This window comes from Polypterus senegalus, chromosome 10 (genome assembly GCF_016835505.1).
Source record: "Polypterus senegalus isolate Bchr_013 chromosome 10, ASM1683550v1, whole genome shotgun sequence".
NCBI lineage: Eukaryota > Metazoa > Chordata > Cladistia > Polypteriformes > Polypteridae > Polypterus > Polypterus senegalus.
The window spans coordinates 152440292-152456963 of record NC_053163.1 but is presented as its reverse complement, the minus strand read 5'-3'; the positions used below and the strand labels follow the sequence as shown (position 1 = coordinate 152456963).

The following is a 16672-nucleotide window of genomic DNA, read 5'->3' as shown; positions in this document are numbered from 1 at the left end:
TCGCTGGTTCGCGGATTTCTGTGGACAATGGGTCTTTTAATTTATGGTAAATGCTTCCTCAGTTTGTTCGCCCAGTTGATTTTCATACAAGGGACGCTATTGGCGGATGGCTTAGAAGCTACCCAATCAGAGCATGTATTACATATTAACTAAAACTCCTCAATGATATAAGATATGCTTCCCGCACGGTACTTGATTGTTTGTTTGCTTTTTCTATGTCTCTGTCACTCTCTGCCTGACGGAGTGGGTATGAGTAGAGGGGCTGTTTGCTTAGAAGATCCAGATGCTCCTCGCTTCATACTTAAGCACAAAAGCACGTATTGATTTTTTTGATTGTTTTTGTTTTCTTATCTCGCTCTCTCTGACATTCTCTGCTCCTGACGCGTGCACTCCTTTGAAGAGAAGATATGTTTGCATTCTTTTAACTGTGAGAAAGAACTGTCATCTCTGTCTTGTCATGGAGCACAGTTTAAATTTTTGACTAAAGGGTGTTATTTCATGTCTAGAGGGCACTAATAAGTGTGGGAGAGTTTTAAGGCTTAAAATATATAAAAATAAACATACAAACATATGGTTTCTACTTTGTGGATTTTCATCTATTGCGGGGGGTTCTGGAACGCAACCCCCGCGATCGAGTAGGGATTACATTCTCTATCTCTATCTCTTGGCACAGCTTTAGCACTCGCATCATGTTGGTTCTGCTGTCTGCTGATGACAAGGCTCGGTCCATGCGTGTAGACAGACCCACAAACACACACATGGATTCTGATCTGACTGTCATTTATTTCGCCTGTATACGTACCTGGACTAGGACCACATATGACAGGGACTCTGTACTCGGGGGGAAATCTCTGATTTGAAAAGACTGGACAGCCATGAAAATGTAACCTTTCGTGCTCAGCTAATTAAACTGACCGATTAAAAGCAACCTGTTCTTTTTACGTCAAATAAGCAATAACGAATATGCAACATTTAAAACTGTATAATGCGCTGTGTGTGTGTGTATAGTGAACCACAATGGGGCGCTCCATCTGCCCCAACCTGACACAGACAGTCAGGCAGAGACGCGAGTTCCAGACACGGCACACATTTATTCACGTGGGAAGCATTTTTTTGCTTGCTCCACCCCAATACTGCACAGTGCAAGCACCGATAACAGTCCTTTTTCTCTTTTCCTCTCTTCCTCTGGCAAGTTTCGTCTGACTCCCTGCCGACTCTGGTTGGTCTCTTTGTGGCAGCTGTCTCCTTTTTATTCCCCAAGAAGGGATCTGCAGCTCATCCTGGTGGCATTCCCAGAACCCAACAGGGCTGATCTGATGATTACTAAGTCTCGTATAGCCCTGTGGGACTCCCAAGGTGCCATTGCACCCCAGGGGTGGGCTGCCGAATAGCCCTTCAGGGGAGATGACGCATTTTATCTCCTCCCATCTTTCCATTACAAAGGTGTCCAGGCCACCGTCCGGCTCACACACACATATATTTATATAATACACACTCCTATCATGGTCTGCATCAGGAGTGGGCACAAGGAGTAGTATAGGAACCTAAGCAAGGACTTTGTTAAATGGTGCCACTCAAACCACCTACACCTGAATACCAGCAAAACCAAGGAGCTGGTGGTGGACTTTAGGAGGACCAGGCCCCTCATGGACCCTGTGATCATCAGAGGTGACTGTGCAGAGGGTACAGACCTAGAAATACCTGGGAGTGCAGCTGGATGATAAACTGGACTGGACTGCCAATACTGATGCTCTGTGCAAGAGAGGACAGAGCCGACTATACTTCTTTAGAAGGCTGGCGTCCTTCAACATCTGCAATAAGATGCTGCAGATGTTCTATCAGACGGTTGTGGCGAGCGCCCTCTTCTACGCGGTGGTGTGCTGGGGAGGCATCATAAAGAAGAGGGACGCCTCACACCTGGACAAACTGGTGAGGAAGGCAGGCTCTATTGTAGACACGGAGCTGGACAGTTTGACATCCGTGGCAGAGCGACGGGCGCTGAGCAGACTCCTGTCAATCATGGAGAATCCACTGAACAGGATAATCTCCAGATAGAAGAGCAGCTTCAGCGACAGACTGCTGTCACCGTCCTGCTCCACTGACAGACTGAGGAGATTCCCCCTGGGGGGTTAAACGTTAACATTATACAAAGTTATTGTCTGTTATACCTTCATTGTTATCACTCTTTAATATAATATTGTATTTTATCAGTATGCTGCTGCTGGAGTATGAATTTTCCTGTGGGATTAATAAAGTATCTATCTGTTGGTCTATCTGCCCGCAAAGCATTAAAAAGGACCCACTTTAAAAATCAATGGACAAACGGGTATCGCTAGCTATAGGGTGAACGCTTCAATACGTGGCGAGAGGTACAGAGACTCGAACAGAGGCTGATGCTTGAGTGAGTGGGGATCCCATCCGGCTCCCCACTCCTGATGTCATGCTTCCATCCCTCCCCTTGGCCCACAGCCCCCCTCTCGGACTCACGGTGCCGCAAGCGAACTCTGATACTTGGCATGATGAAAGAAGTTGCAAAATCAACTGGAATGTTCAAGCAAATTATTATTTTTATGTTGTATCCTATTCTATTTATATTCTGTAATAAAATAATCATTCCCATATTCTCTTTCCAAAAATGTTGGACCAACATCCATTTTACAGACATTTGTTTACTAAACTTCCCAGCACATTTCCTCCTTCCCCAATGTCCACAAATCCATCCGTCCATCTCACAGGCAGCTGTGAATCCCCACTTCTCGATGTCTCGCTTTCCATTCCAGCTGTTTTTTTCCCCAAACTCTTTCATACCCCACAGCACATCTCTGGTCACATTTTGCTTTATTAGAATACATCTGACATCCCTTATCCTCCTCTTTGCCAGTCTGTCATCCATTTGAAAAGAACAAGGTTTCCCTTAAGTCCCTACTATTCCCCTGCTAGACCATCGCCTCTTAGAATTAAATCATAAGACCAATCGATGGAAGTCTCTGCTGTTTCCAATAACGCCTCCACACCTGTCCAGCTCCTTTTGCCCAGCTGTACTCCGAGAGAGAGAGAGATCTATCTCTCTAATATGGAAGAGAAGGTCTGTGATACGGTTTGCATATTAGCAGTTGGAGATCCACAAAGGGAGAAAATGAAGGGAGACAATCCCTGCTTCCTTTGGGGGCAAAACACCCACACTTTGTCCCCTTGCCCCAGGGTCGGACCATGGGCCCGGGTGTCGTATGCCCGTTTCTGGCGGGCTCCAGCTTCCTCTAGGGCCTCCTTTGCCAGTTGATGGACGGTGTCCAGATGCTCCTTCAACCGCCTAAAGTAGTCCAGTTCAGGCTCGGGGGGGGTGAGCCAAACGCCAAATCCACTGGTGTGCGAAGCTCTCTCCCGAACATCAGCCCCGCCGGTATGCACTGACTTGACTCCTGCACTGCTGTTCTATACGCCCACAGGACCAGAGGCAAATGCTGGTCCCAGTCTCTCTGGTGCTGACTGGTCAGGATTGCAAGTTGGTTGGCCAGGGTGTGGTTGAAACGCTCGACCAGTCCATCGCTTTGAGGGTGAAGTGGAGTGGTTCTGGTGGTCTTCACCCCCAGCCGCTGGCACACCTCCCTGAACAACCGACTCTCAAAATTCTGCCCTTGGTCACTATGAAGTTCGTCCGGCACTCCGAATCGGGTGAACATCTCATCCACTAGCTGCTGGGCTGCTGTGGAGGCACTCTGGTCAGGAACTGCATATGCCTCTGGCCATTTCGTAAAATAATCCATAGCGACCAAGACAAAGCGGTTTCCGGCTTCGGTGACAGGAAAAGGACCCAGTACATCCACCCCAATCCTCTCTATGGGTGCCCCGACTAGGTACTGCTGCAATGGCGCGTGAGAGCGTTGGCCGGGTCCTTTCTGTGCGGTACAGACATCACAACAGTGAACATGCAGCTCTGCATCTTGCCGACACCCTGGCCAATAGAACCGCTGCCGCAGCCGTCGCACTGTCTTAGCATTCCCAAAGTGGCCGGATCCAGCTGCTCCATGAACCCAACGGAGGACCTCTGACCGCAGAGCATGGGGAACCAGAAGTTGCAGACGGTCAATTCCCCCCCTTGGTGCTTGCCACCGTCTGTAGACCACGCCATCGTGCAACTCCAGGTTGCCCCACTGGGAGTGAAGTGACTTGATCTCAGGCCCCTGGGAGGACACGGTTTGCCAGTCTGGACGTGCTTGGGTCTCCAGCCAGCCCTTTACCTTCACCAACACTTGGTTGTTTGCCTGCAGTTGCCTCAGCTGGTCAGTGGTGAACGGCTCCCCTCCCCCATCAGTGTCACCTAGCCCTGCTGATGCTGATGATGGCCCCAGACCTCTTTCTTCCTGACGACTGCAATACCGACATTCGTCGGTGAGGCATGGACGCCTGGAGAGGGCATCAGCATTGGCATGCTGCCGCCCTGGTCGGTGCTGTACCTCAAAATCATATTCTTGGAGGATATCCATCCACCTTGCCACCGGGCCCTCTGGTTGCCGGAAATTTAACATCCAAGTAAGGCTAGCATGGTCAGTCCGAAGTGTGAACCTAGTACCCAAGAGGTAGGGCCTAAAGTGCCGTACTGCCAGGATCACTGCTAACAACTCCCGCCGGGTGACGCAGTAGTTTCTTTCTGGTCGACTGAGGCTGCAGCTATAGTAGGCCACCACTCTCTCTCCGGTCTCCCCCCTCTGGGAGAGTACGGCCCCAACACCCACATTGCTAGCGTCAGTGTCCACAAGGAAAGGTTGGTTGGGGTCAGGGTAAGCCAAGACAGGTGCGCCGATGAGGTCGGCTTTTAGTTGCTGGAAGGCTGCTGCGCAGTCCTCGGACCACCCAAACCGCTGGCCCTTATTTGTCATGTCAGCTGGTGCAAGGGGCTGGCAATGGTTGCAAAGTCTCTGACAAACCTTCTGTAGTACGAGGCTAAGCCCAGAAAGCTCCGCAGCTCAGTGATGTTGGCTGGTGGGAGCCAGTTGCTCACGGTAGCCACCCCACTCTCGCTAACCACGTGTCCCAGAAACTGGGTCTGTCGGGTGAGTAGGTTACACATGGCGGGGTTCAGCCGCAACCCGGCGCTACGGATGGCTGTCGGGACCCTTCATAAATTGTGAACAGCCTGGTCAAAGTCTCTGGCATGGACCAAAATATCATCCAAGTAGACTACGCAGCGGGTTCGGGGAATGTCTTTAAGGACCCGCTCCATTAGTCTTTCAAAGATGGCCGGTGCGTTACAAAGTCCAAAAGGCATCACCTTAAACTGCCACAGCCCTTGTCCGATGATGAATGCAGTTTTGGGCCGGTCCTCTGATGCCAGTTCTACTTGCCAATACCCACTGCGCAAGTCCAAGGTGCTGAACCAACAGGATCCAGCCACATAATCCAATGCATCATCGATGCGTGGCAGTGGGTATGAATCCTTGCGAGTGACTGCATTTAGTCTGCGGAAATCCTCACAGGGGCGCCACCCCCCCGTTTTCTTCCGCACCATGACCATAGGTGCAGCCCAGGGGCTGTCCGAAGGCTTAATAATGCCGTTAGCTGCCATATCACGAATCATTTCTTCAGCAGCTTGACGCTTCGCAAGAGGCAATTGGTGGGGGCGCAAACGAATGGGGGCGGCGTGGCCAGTGTCAATGTGATGTTTCACTAGAGCTGTCGTGGTACAGTCCTCCTCTCGGGCCGCAAAAATGTCCACAAAGTCTTTCAATAGGTGCTGAAGTTGCTCCTGCTGTGGCGCGCTCAGATGCTCACCACTTCGACGGCCCAATTCCTCCACAGCGGCAACCGTCTCAGATGATGCGGGGTCGTGTGGTGAAAGCAGTTGGGATGCACTGGTCTGAGCTGCAATACTCTCCTGGGGGTCCTCTCGAGTCCCTGTAGCTCCCAAGCAGCGGCCGGGAGCCGGTGAGCAGGGGTGTCCAGGTGAATTCAGGTTAGCAGCCCTTCCAGGATGGTTCCAACCCGACCGGAGCAGCACAGTCTCATTTCCGAGGCAGAGGACGGCCCTTGACACATCAACACGTGCTCCCCAGTGGGCCAGCAAGTCCAACCCAATAATGCACTCATCTCTGATGTCAGCGAGCCAGAACTCGTGGCTGATCTGGCTCATCGCCACCACCACAGACAACAGTTTCTTTCCGGGCATTACTGTCCTTTCACCTGTAACAGTGCGCAGTTCGGTATTGGTGGGGGTCCAGTCCTCTGGAAGAGGACCAGATGTTTCGGGCAACACTCCTCTTTGTAGCAAACAAATAGTGGACCCTGTATCCACTAGGGCACTGCATGGCCGCCCATCAATGATGCAGTCTAAGTACAGTCCACTGGAAAACCCACAGCGCCCCACTGTAGGGCAGTCACTGTGGATGGGTGCTGAAAAACGGAGCAAGGGTCCCCTCATGGTCTCACTCCGAGGTCGTTTCCCGGGGATGATGTTTGTACGAGGCAGGGGACTTGGAGCAGGGCAGTCCCTGGCAAAGTGCCCTGGTTCTCCGCATCGGAAACAGCGGTCTAGTCTTGGCCTGCAAGTTGGAATGGCAGAGGATCCCCAAATCCTCAGGCTGGTCCCCTTCCACCCCTCGTTCAACTGCTCTCGTCAGCCGGTGCGGGCGTGGCGATCGACCCGTCGCTGACCCAGCCTGTAGCACCTCCTCAGCCCGCTCAGCCTCCTGCAGTGCCTCACTCAGATCTCGGGATGATAACAGACGGACATGCTGGCGGAGACGCTCTGGTGTAAGGCCCCGCAGGAAAGCATGGAGGCTGAGCTCCTCCCTCGCTGCTGCCGGGAAAGTAGGGTAGCCTTTCTGTGCATAGACCCTGATGTCAGCTGCGAATGCTCCCACACTCTCACCTTCACACCGGCGTCGGTTAGTCAGCTCCTCTCTGCTGTGCTCCGCTGAGGTTCTCTGTCCAAAGCGACGGTTGAGAGCAGCGGTGAGGGCCTGGAGATCACAACACTCCTCAGGGAGGGATTAATGAGTACCTGAAGTGCGGGACCCTCCAAGGCAAGGGCCAAGTGTGTCACGGCTTCCTCGCAGCTCCATCCATCGTGGAGGGCAGCCAGATCTACCTGTGCAATATATGGCTCCAGAGGCGTCAACCCGCTGTATCGTGGTAGCTTAGCAGGTGACCGTGTGAGGAGGCCCGGTCGACTGGTGACTTGGGGTGTCGTTGCGGCAGCTGAAGGTTCATTCTGGCCGTGCCTAGAAGAGCGTAACACTGTCCGGGGAACACCATCAGGCCAGTGTGACACCTCTCTCCGCATTGTTCCACTTGTCAGGCGCTCTAGCAGAACGCTGTTCTCTCGAATGGCACACTCTAATTCGACAATACTCTGCTCCATAACGGCGTCTTCTAAACAGCCTGAAGTCCCACTTCTGACACCACTGTAACAACTGGTAGTTGAGTATCGAAGTTCTTGGAGCTGAACTTTGCTGCACACTTCCTCCAAGCTATTGGCTAGCGGAATGCTAGCGCCATACACGCAGCTGTACCTAGCTCATTAAGCAGGCGCACGACCCCGAGTGTCTCTGTAAATAATTGCATAGATGGAATATCTAGCAAGACACAGCTCTGTTCTTTATTACCTCTTTAATAGAGCAGAGAGTCAAAAACAAAGCTTCATACATGCAAGGCCATAGCCAAAGTCATTCATCAAGACATCTTTCTCCATGATGGTAACTGTTACACTTTTATATACCTGGGCTGCAAATGACCCAAGCTCACCCAACTAACTGAAACATAAACACATATAACATTTATAGTGCAAAAGAAATTGATTGCCTTGCTTAATTAACACAAAAAGTAAACTCTAACGAAATACCCATAATGCACCATGCTGTTAACGCTGACTGCTGGGTCATTACTATATATATCTATCTATATCTATATATCTATATCTATATCATAATATAATAGCGCGCAAAATACACACACAATCTGCACCAGTGTATAGAATACTACTTGTGAGTTTTGACAGCCTTTAAATTCTTTGCGAATATTACCGATCATTTTAAATATTTTACGCATAACTCAACAACACTGTAAAATCAACTGCGCAGAAGGTAAAAGGCCTTAATCCAAAATTGATTTTTCGACAGTCAGGTAATGTGCATTTTTAAACTCATAATTTGCCTTTTTATTCAAACGAAGACTCCTTTAAATATGGCGCGTAAAAGACACCCAGATTAGCTGCGGACACGCTTCTCAAACTGTAGGTGTGGATTTTAAAATTTCAAAGGTCTTCGATGGAATAAAAAGGGAAGATATGAGTTGTAAAACTCACATTAGGCATTTATCTTCAAAAAATAATAATAAAAAATGGATTTACAGTGGGTACGGAAAGTATTCGGACCCCCTTCAATTTTTCACTCTGTTATATTGCAGCCATTTGCTAAAATCATTTAAATTAATTTTTTTCCTCCTTAATGTACAGACAGCACCCCATATTGACAGACAAAAAAATTTTTGAAATTGTTGCAGATTTATTAAAAAAGACAAACTGAAATTTCACCTGGTCCTAAGTATTCAGACCCTTTGCTCAGTATTTAGTAGAAGCCCCCTTTTGAGCTAATACAGCCATGAGTCGTCTTGGGAAAGATGCAACAAGTTTTTCACACCTGGATTTGGGGATCCTCTGCCATTCCTCCTTGCAGATCCTCTCCAGTTCTGTCAGGTTGGATGGTAAACATTGGTGGACAGCCATTTTTAGGTCTCTCCAGAGATGCTCAATTGGGTTTAAGTCAGGGCTCTGGCTGGGTCATTCAAGAACAGTTGCAGAGTTCTTGTGAAGCCACTCCTTCGTTATTTTAGCTGTGTGCTTAGGGTCATTGTCTTGTTGGAAGGTAAACCTTCGGCCCAGTCTGAGGTCCTTAGCACTCTGGAGAAGGTTTTTGTCCAGGATATCCCTGTACTTGGCCGCATTCATCTTTCCCTCGATTGCAACCAGTCGTCCTGTCACTGCAGCTGAAAAACACCCCCACAGCATGATGCTGCCACCGCCATACTTCACTATGGGGACTGTATTGGACAAGTGATGAGCAGTGCCCAGTTGTCTTCACACATACCGCTTAGAATTAAGGCCAAAAAGTTCTATCTGGGTCTCATCAGACCAGAGAATCTTATTTCTCACCATCTCGGAGTCCTTCAGGTGTCTTTTAGCAAACTCCATGCGGGCTGTCATGTGTCTTGCACTGAGGAGAGGCTTCTGACTGGCCACTCTGCCATAAAGCCCTGACTGGTGGAGGGCTGCAGTGATGGTTGACTTTCTACAACTTTCTCCCATCTCCTGACTGCATCTCTGGAGCTCCGCCAAAGTGATCTTTGGGTTCTTCTTTACCTCTCTCACCAAGGTTCTTTTCCCTTGGTAGCTCAGCTTGGCCGGACGGCCAGCTCTAGGAAGGGTTCTGGTCATCCCAAACGTCTTCCATTTAAGGATTATGGAGGCCACTGTGCTCTTGGGAACCTTAAGTGCAGCAGAAATGTTTTTGTAACTTTGGCCAGATCTGTGCCTTGCCACAGTTCTGTCTCTGAGCTCTTCAGGCAGTTCCTTTGACCTCATGATTCTCATTTGCTCTGACATGCATTGTGAGCGGTAAGGTCTTACATAGACAGGTGTGTGGCTTTCCTAATCAAGTCCAATCAGTAGAATCAAACACAGCTGGACTCAAATGAAGGGGATCTCAAGGATGATCAGAAGAAATGGAAAGCACCCGAGTTAAATATATGAGAGTCACAGCAAAGGGTCTGAATACTTAGGACCAGTTGATATTTCAGTTTTTCTTTTTCTTTAATAAATCTGCAACAATTTCAAAAATTCTTTTTTTTTTTGTCTGTCAATATGGGGTGCTGTGTATACATTAATGAGGGAAAAAAATCAACTTAAATGATTTTAGCAAATGGCTGCAATATAACAAAGAGTGAAAAATTGACGGGGGTCTGAATACTTTCCGTACCCACACTGTGTATATCTGTTTTAGCTTTTACGCAGTTGATTTTATATTGATACAAATGATTAAAATAAATAAATAAATAAATAAATCGGTGTTCACAAGAAATGTAAAAGCTGTCGCAAAATGCAGGTCTTCTATACATTGGTGCCGAATTTATATTTTGCACCCATCGATTTTGGAATTTTATTGCATTGAGAGAGCTATATATTTTTTTTTTTTATTTATTAAACTTAAAAATGGTACATTTCTGGACAAACGGAGCATTTGTAAACAAATTATGGGAAAATGTGATCTATCTTTCTTTCTTTCGATATGAAGCCTCAAAGCCCGCAAGTAAAACATCAAGCTAACTTCACTTCGTTCACAGGTCCAAGTGCTTCAAACCTATTTTATTTCTCTCTCTCTCTATCTATCTATCTATACACACTGTGTATATATAATTTTTTTTTCTTCTCCTGTGTTGCTTCTCGTTTTGAATAAGCAGCGACTCCCCCCCGTTAAGTGATTTGTGTCCGCATTGTCTTGTACTTCAGCCCACTATTTTTACTTATGCACGTGCCTATTTCAACATTTATGATTTAGCACTGGTTATCCTTACCAGATGAATTTGGAATTAATAGAAAAGAATCCATTGTGGAAGGATCAACCGTTTGAAACGGTGAGCTGGTCCAGCACGTTAAACGGCGGGGAGTCCACCCTTTGGGAGAGTGAAGACGGGGGAAGCGGCAGCCCAAACTCCCTAAAGTGACTCGAGGGGGGCGGGGCTTCAGCTTTGACCAGAAGCTGGCAGCGGCTCTTCTTTCGTAGCCCTAAGGAGAGACTTTCAGAGAGCAGGAGCTATAAACCTAAAGGGAGGGTCTGCAAACCGGTTGATTAGTGTGAGAAGCGGTTGGCTGTCAGCAGGTAGGTAGAGAAGGTGGAGGCGGAGTGCAGCGTTCAAAACTGTTAGCTGAATTGTCTGCTTGATTCTTTACCACAACCATTTTTTTAATAGAATATACCACAGGGGGCGCAAGGTCTCAGGAGGTGATGCAGCACCCCTTTTGGTTATGATACTAATAATTGAGCGGTATTACCACAGCCGGACTTTCCTGGACGAGTTAATCCCCAGGGCTACGGGATCGGCGAAATGTATCAACTCGTATGAGAAAATATATTTTCTGTTTCCTTCCATAGGCTGGCCGATCGTGTCCTCTTTGACCTCATTACTGTTATTTCTTGGCGATAACACGGACGCCGCCTTCCCCGAGTGCTCCAGCCGCTGCCAGCACTCTACGTTCGGTTCCAGTTATAGTGATGACGAATGAAGCACGAGAAGGCAATGACTTGGCTCAAACGGTAAACTTTGACGCCTCTTCTGAATGTGCATGGAAATTTTTATAAACGCGTCGCCCGCTCCGCAGCTTAAGAGAGAGTGAGAGAAAGCTTTGGAAACGCCGTCACAAAGCACCGTAAGTCTAAACTCGTCTATTTTAAACGACTCGAGTTGTAAAGTAATCCCAGATCATTATTTAGGAAATATCTAGGAGCCTAATAAGTGTCCGGTCCAGCGCTTTATCTCACTGGATATTTTTTCCTATTAATTCGTGTGTGCACTGCCCAGCAAACTGACAATTGGGCCAGGCTAGTTCCTGTGAGGGCAGCGGACAATTGGGATTTGCACATTAGGGCAGCATTGGGCCCCAAAACTCCGGCCCAGTGGCAAAGTTTGCTAGACCGTGAACTCAAATTTTGGTCACGATTTTGAAGATAAAAAAAAGTTAATCCCTTAGTAGTCTGGCTATCCATTTTCTGTACAGGCTTATACAGAGTTGTGGGGTCTACCTGGAGCCTATCCAGGCAAAGTATTGGGCACAGGCAAGAACCCCTCCTGGCCAGGACAGTAGCCCATCGGAGTGAACACACACACAGAGTAAATTTAGCCTCTCCAGTCCACCAAGCTTGTGTAAGCAGGAGTTCATGTCAGGAAGTTTTAATAAAGTTTATTGATGGATTATTTAAAAGGCTGGAGAAGAGGGGAAAAAAAAGTGATCTTGGGTAGCTCAGTGCCATATGTCCACCGTTGTGTTACAAAAGAAATGAGAATACAATTGGCAAATAGTCCACAAACTTAACCAACTGCCGCTGCCACCAGTGTAAGAATGGGTATCGAGAGTCCGCTACTCTCCTTTACCAGAATTCAGCGTTGGTGGTTCTTGGCTTGCGGGCGACCTTGGCAACGTAGCAGACTGAGTCCTCTGTGTGGAAAGCTACACCGAGATGGTCAACCCAGATAGATTGTGGACTATTTGCCAATTGTATTTTTATTTCTTTTGTAATGCAATGGTGGAGATATGGCACTGAGCTGCCCAAGAACACTTTTGGTTTTATTCTTTTTTTTCCCTCTTCTCCACCCACTAAATTTCTCCTCCCTTAAATAATCCATCAATGAACTTCATTAAAATTTCCTGGCCTGAACTCCTGCTTACACTTGCATGATTGTTGGACTGAGTGAGGAACCTAAAATGTACTTGAAGAAAAACTGCACACGGGGATGACCCAGGGGCGTGAATCGCACAGTCTGCATACCGTGAGGCAGTAGCACTGCCAGTGCGCCAGCCCTTACTAGGCCGTCCCTTACATTTTTAGTGTTTATTTTTTTGATCAATTTAATTACTGTATGGGTAATTATGATTATTTACAATCTATTATTTTAACTAGGGGGCTTACCCTCTGCTCGCTTTGCTCACCAACCCCCCTGGCCTGCACTATGCACCAGCCCTTTCGTGTCTGTACCACTCGCGTTATGAAGAGGGGGGGCTGAACGCACCCCAAGGAGATGCGGTTGCTCCTTCGAAACCCCATATTAAACGGTGATACAATAGGGACATTTATTTTTTATTTTTTTATTAAATTTTTTTTTTTTTTTTTTAAACCTTATCTGTGCTCAATCAGCTGTTGCTGCTGTACCGCGTGATCTGCATCTCGTGTGGCGCTTCGAACATTTAAAAGCCTTTACAGCAGATGTCGTTGTCATCTACTCTTTGTCTTTTATTTCCAGCCCCGGGCCTGGTTAAATCTCTTGGCACAAAGTCTTGTCTCACGGAATGCGAGTTCTTGATATTTTTTTTAGTTTCGAATTTAAAAACAGAATAAGAATCTGAAAATCTAACAATATCACATTAAAGTTCGATAAATTGTGAAAGGAATGATGCCAAGCATATACAAACCGGATTCCAAAAAAGTTGGGACACTAAACAAATTGTGAATAAAAACTGAATACAATGATGTGGAGATGGCAAATGTCAATATTTTATTTGTAATAGAACGTAGATGACAGATCAAGCGTTTAATCCGAGTAAATGTATCATTTTAAAGAAAACATATGTTGATTCAAAATTTCACGGTGTCAACAAATCCCAAAAAAGTTGGGACAAGTAGCAATAAGAGGCTGGGAAAAGTAAATTTGAGCATAACGAAGAGCTGGAAGACCAATAAGCACTAATTAGGTCAATTGGCAACATGATTGGGTATAAAAAGAGCTTCTCAGAGTGGCAGTGTCTCTCAGAAGCCAAGATGGGTAGAGGATCACCAATTCCCACAATGTTGCGCAGAAAGATAGTGGAGCAATATCAGAAAGGTGTTACCCAGCGAAAAATTGCAAAGACTTTGCATCTATCATCATCAACTGTGCATAACATCATCCGAAGATTCAGAGAATCTGGAACAATCTCTGTGCGTAAGGGTCAAGGCCGTAAAACCATACTGGATGCCCGTGATCTCCGGCCCTTAAACGACACTGCACCACAAACAGGAATGCTACTGTAAAGGAAATCACAGAATGGGCTCAGGAATACTTCCAGAAACCATTGTCAGTGAACACAATCCACCGTGCCATCTGCCGTTGCCAGCTGAAACTCTACAGTGCAAAGAAGAAGCCATTTCTAAGCAAGATCCACAAGCTCAGGCGTTGTCACTGGGCCAGGGATCATTTAAAATGGAGTGTGGCAAAATGGAAGACTGTTCTGTGGTCAGGCGAGTCACGATTCAAGTTCTTTTTCAAATCTGGGACGCCATGTCATCCGGACCAAAGAGGACAAGGACAACCCAAGTTGTTATCAACGCTCAGTTCAGAAGCCTGCATCTCTGATGGTATGGGGTTGCATGAGTGCGTGTGGCATGGGCAGCTTGCATGTCTGGAAAGGCACCATCAATGCAGAAAAATATATTCAGGTTCTAGAACAACATATGCTCCCATCCAGACGTCATCTCTTTCAGGGAAGACCCTGCATTTTTCAACAAGATAATGCCAGACCACATTCTGCATCAATCACAACATCATGGCTGCGTAGGAGAAGGATCCGGGTACTGAAATGGCCAGTCTGCAGTCCAGATCTTTCACCTATAGAGAACATTTGGCGCATCATAAAGAGGAAGGTGCGACAAAGAAGGCCCAAGACGATTGAACAGTTAGAGGCCTGTATTAGACAAGAATGGGAGAGCATTCCTATTTCTAAACTTGAGAAACTGGTCTCCTCGGTCCCCAGACGTCTGTTGAGTGTTGTAAGAAGAAGGGGAGATGCCACACAGTGGTGAAAATGGCCTTGTCCCAACTTTTTTGGGATTTGTTGACACCATGAAATTCTGAATCAACATATTTTTCCCTTAAAATGATACATTTTCTCAGTTTAAACTTTTGTTCCGTGATTTATGTTCTGTTCTGAATAAAATATTAGAAATTGGCACCTCCACATCATTGCATTCAGTTTTTATTCACGATTTGTATAGTGTCCCAACTTTTTTGGAATCCGGTTTGTATATGTAGGTTTTAAAAGAAGCCAGGTTTGAGTTGTGACAAAAAAGTCACATAAAATAGTTACACTTTTAGGCTTAAGATTATATACGTGTTTAATGTACTAGCAAAATACCCACGCTTCGCAGTGGAGAAGTAGTGTGTTAAAGAAGTTATGAAAAAGAAAAAGGAATCATTTTAAAAATAACGTAACATGATTGTTAATGTAATTGTTTTGTGAGTGTTATGAGTGTTGCTGTCATCAAAGATTTGATTCTCATTATTTCTTTCAATCAGGTTTGTATTTGAAGGACGTGTTGTGTTCAAGTTACATTCCGTGTTTTTCAAGCGTTGTAAAGATAACAGGTTTTATTCATCGAAGTGTTCAATACCCAAATCGCTACTCGTGAATCGAAGATGTTTAACAGGCATTCCCGGTATTAAGTTGTGGATTTGCCTGCGAATATTTAGCGGCAGCGTGTCTATTAACTGGGGTATGGTTGGAACGGTAAAGGAAATGGGTACCTGAACAGTAAACTATGTCTAAAATACCCACACAATAACTGCAATTGTAATAAACTAACAATAAAACAGCGGAGAAGCCGTGGATTAAATAAAAAGGCTGCAGTTATCAACGAGGAGACCTGAATACTGTGGCAAAGCAAGGAAGGGAATGAAGGGAGCAGAGCGACTGACGGCCTTATGGGCGGGCAGCCAATTACGTGGGAGGCGTGGTGATGGGGGACCCAATGCCGCCTCATGCGGCGACTGAGCTGCAGGCTATGGACGTATATATGTATGCAAGTAGGATTCAGTTATGACCATTACGCAGAGAATTTTGAAATTAAACCTGCCTAACTTTTGTAAGTAAGCTGTAAGGAATGAGCCTGCCAAATTTCAGCCAAATACCTACACGGGAAGTTGGAGAATTAGTGACGAGTGAGCCAGTGAGGGCTTTGCCTTTTATTAGTACATATATATATATATATACAGTGGAACCTCGGTTTGCGAGCATAATTCGTTCCGGAAACGTGCTCGCAATCCAAAACACTCGTATATCAAAGCAAATTTCCCCATAAGAAATAATGGAAACTCGGATGATTCGTTCCACAACCCAAAACTATTCATATAAAAATGATTAAGACAAAATATAAAGTAAAATACATAATACAAATTAACCTGCACTTTACCTTTTAAAAAGAATCATGGCTGGTGTGAGTTTCTAAACTCTTGTGGGATTCCACCCAACAGGAAGACACGCGGAAGAGCGTCCCAAAGCAATCGCAGTCTCCCAGCGCTGTAGCAGTTCGCCGTATAAGCACACCCAAAAAGATCGCAGACATGCTATAAGCGCCTGTCGTCAATGGGTGATACAAGGAACATTATAAAGATCCCGCTGCAATAAATAACAGCGCTGTTGCTGTTTCAAGCTGAATAAAGCTGGTGTTAAAGTACTGAGACTCAGCTTAGTGTTTTGGGGAGCAAGATGGGGACTCGCACTTCACAGCCCACACGTGTGCGCGCGCGCGCACACACACACACACAGTCACAATGCTGTAGTAAACAGGGACGAGCTGGGCGAGCGAGATAAGGAGAGAGAGAGAGAGAGAGAGAGACGCGCTGTAAACAGAGATATGCGCTGGGCGAGATAAGGAGAGAGAGGTGCTGGGCAAGCGAGCGAGATAAGGAGAGAGAGAGAAGAACCATCAGCTCAGCTGTGATCACATGACGCTCAGCAGACAAAGTGTATCCATACTGCTCGAATTGCAAGACATCGCTCGTTTATCATGTCAAAATTTATTAAAAATTTTTGCTCGTCTTGCAAAACACTTGTAAACCGAGGTTCCACTGTATATGTATATGTGTATTGTGCTAGATACCCCCACGCCGCCAGGTGGAGCCCTTCCTGCAGCATGGAGAGGCCACGAATGCCAGC

General features: G+C 46.6%; 1 protein-coding gene across 5 annotated transcripts in view; it reads left to right on the top strand.

Annotated features, from left to right (window-relative positions):
* The window catches only part of LOC120537847 (N-acetyllactosaminide beta-1,3-N-acetylglucosaminyltransferase 3-like), a 127639-nt gene that overhangs the window by 30055 nt on the left and 80912 nt on the right, over window positions 1-16672 (top strand). Inside the window, exon 1 of one of the 5 annotated variants that reach the window (XM_039767084.1) lies at window positions 10797-10868. The exons of 3 other annotated variants lie outside the window; for them this stretch is intronic. The gene's annotated coding sequence lies outside the window, so the exon portion shown is untranslated. Of the gene's footprint in view, window positions 1-10796; window positions 10869-11331; window positions 11417-16672 lie in introns of those variants that run through there. One more of the 5 variants, XM_039767085.1, reaches the window with a different exon arrangement.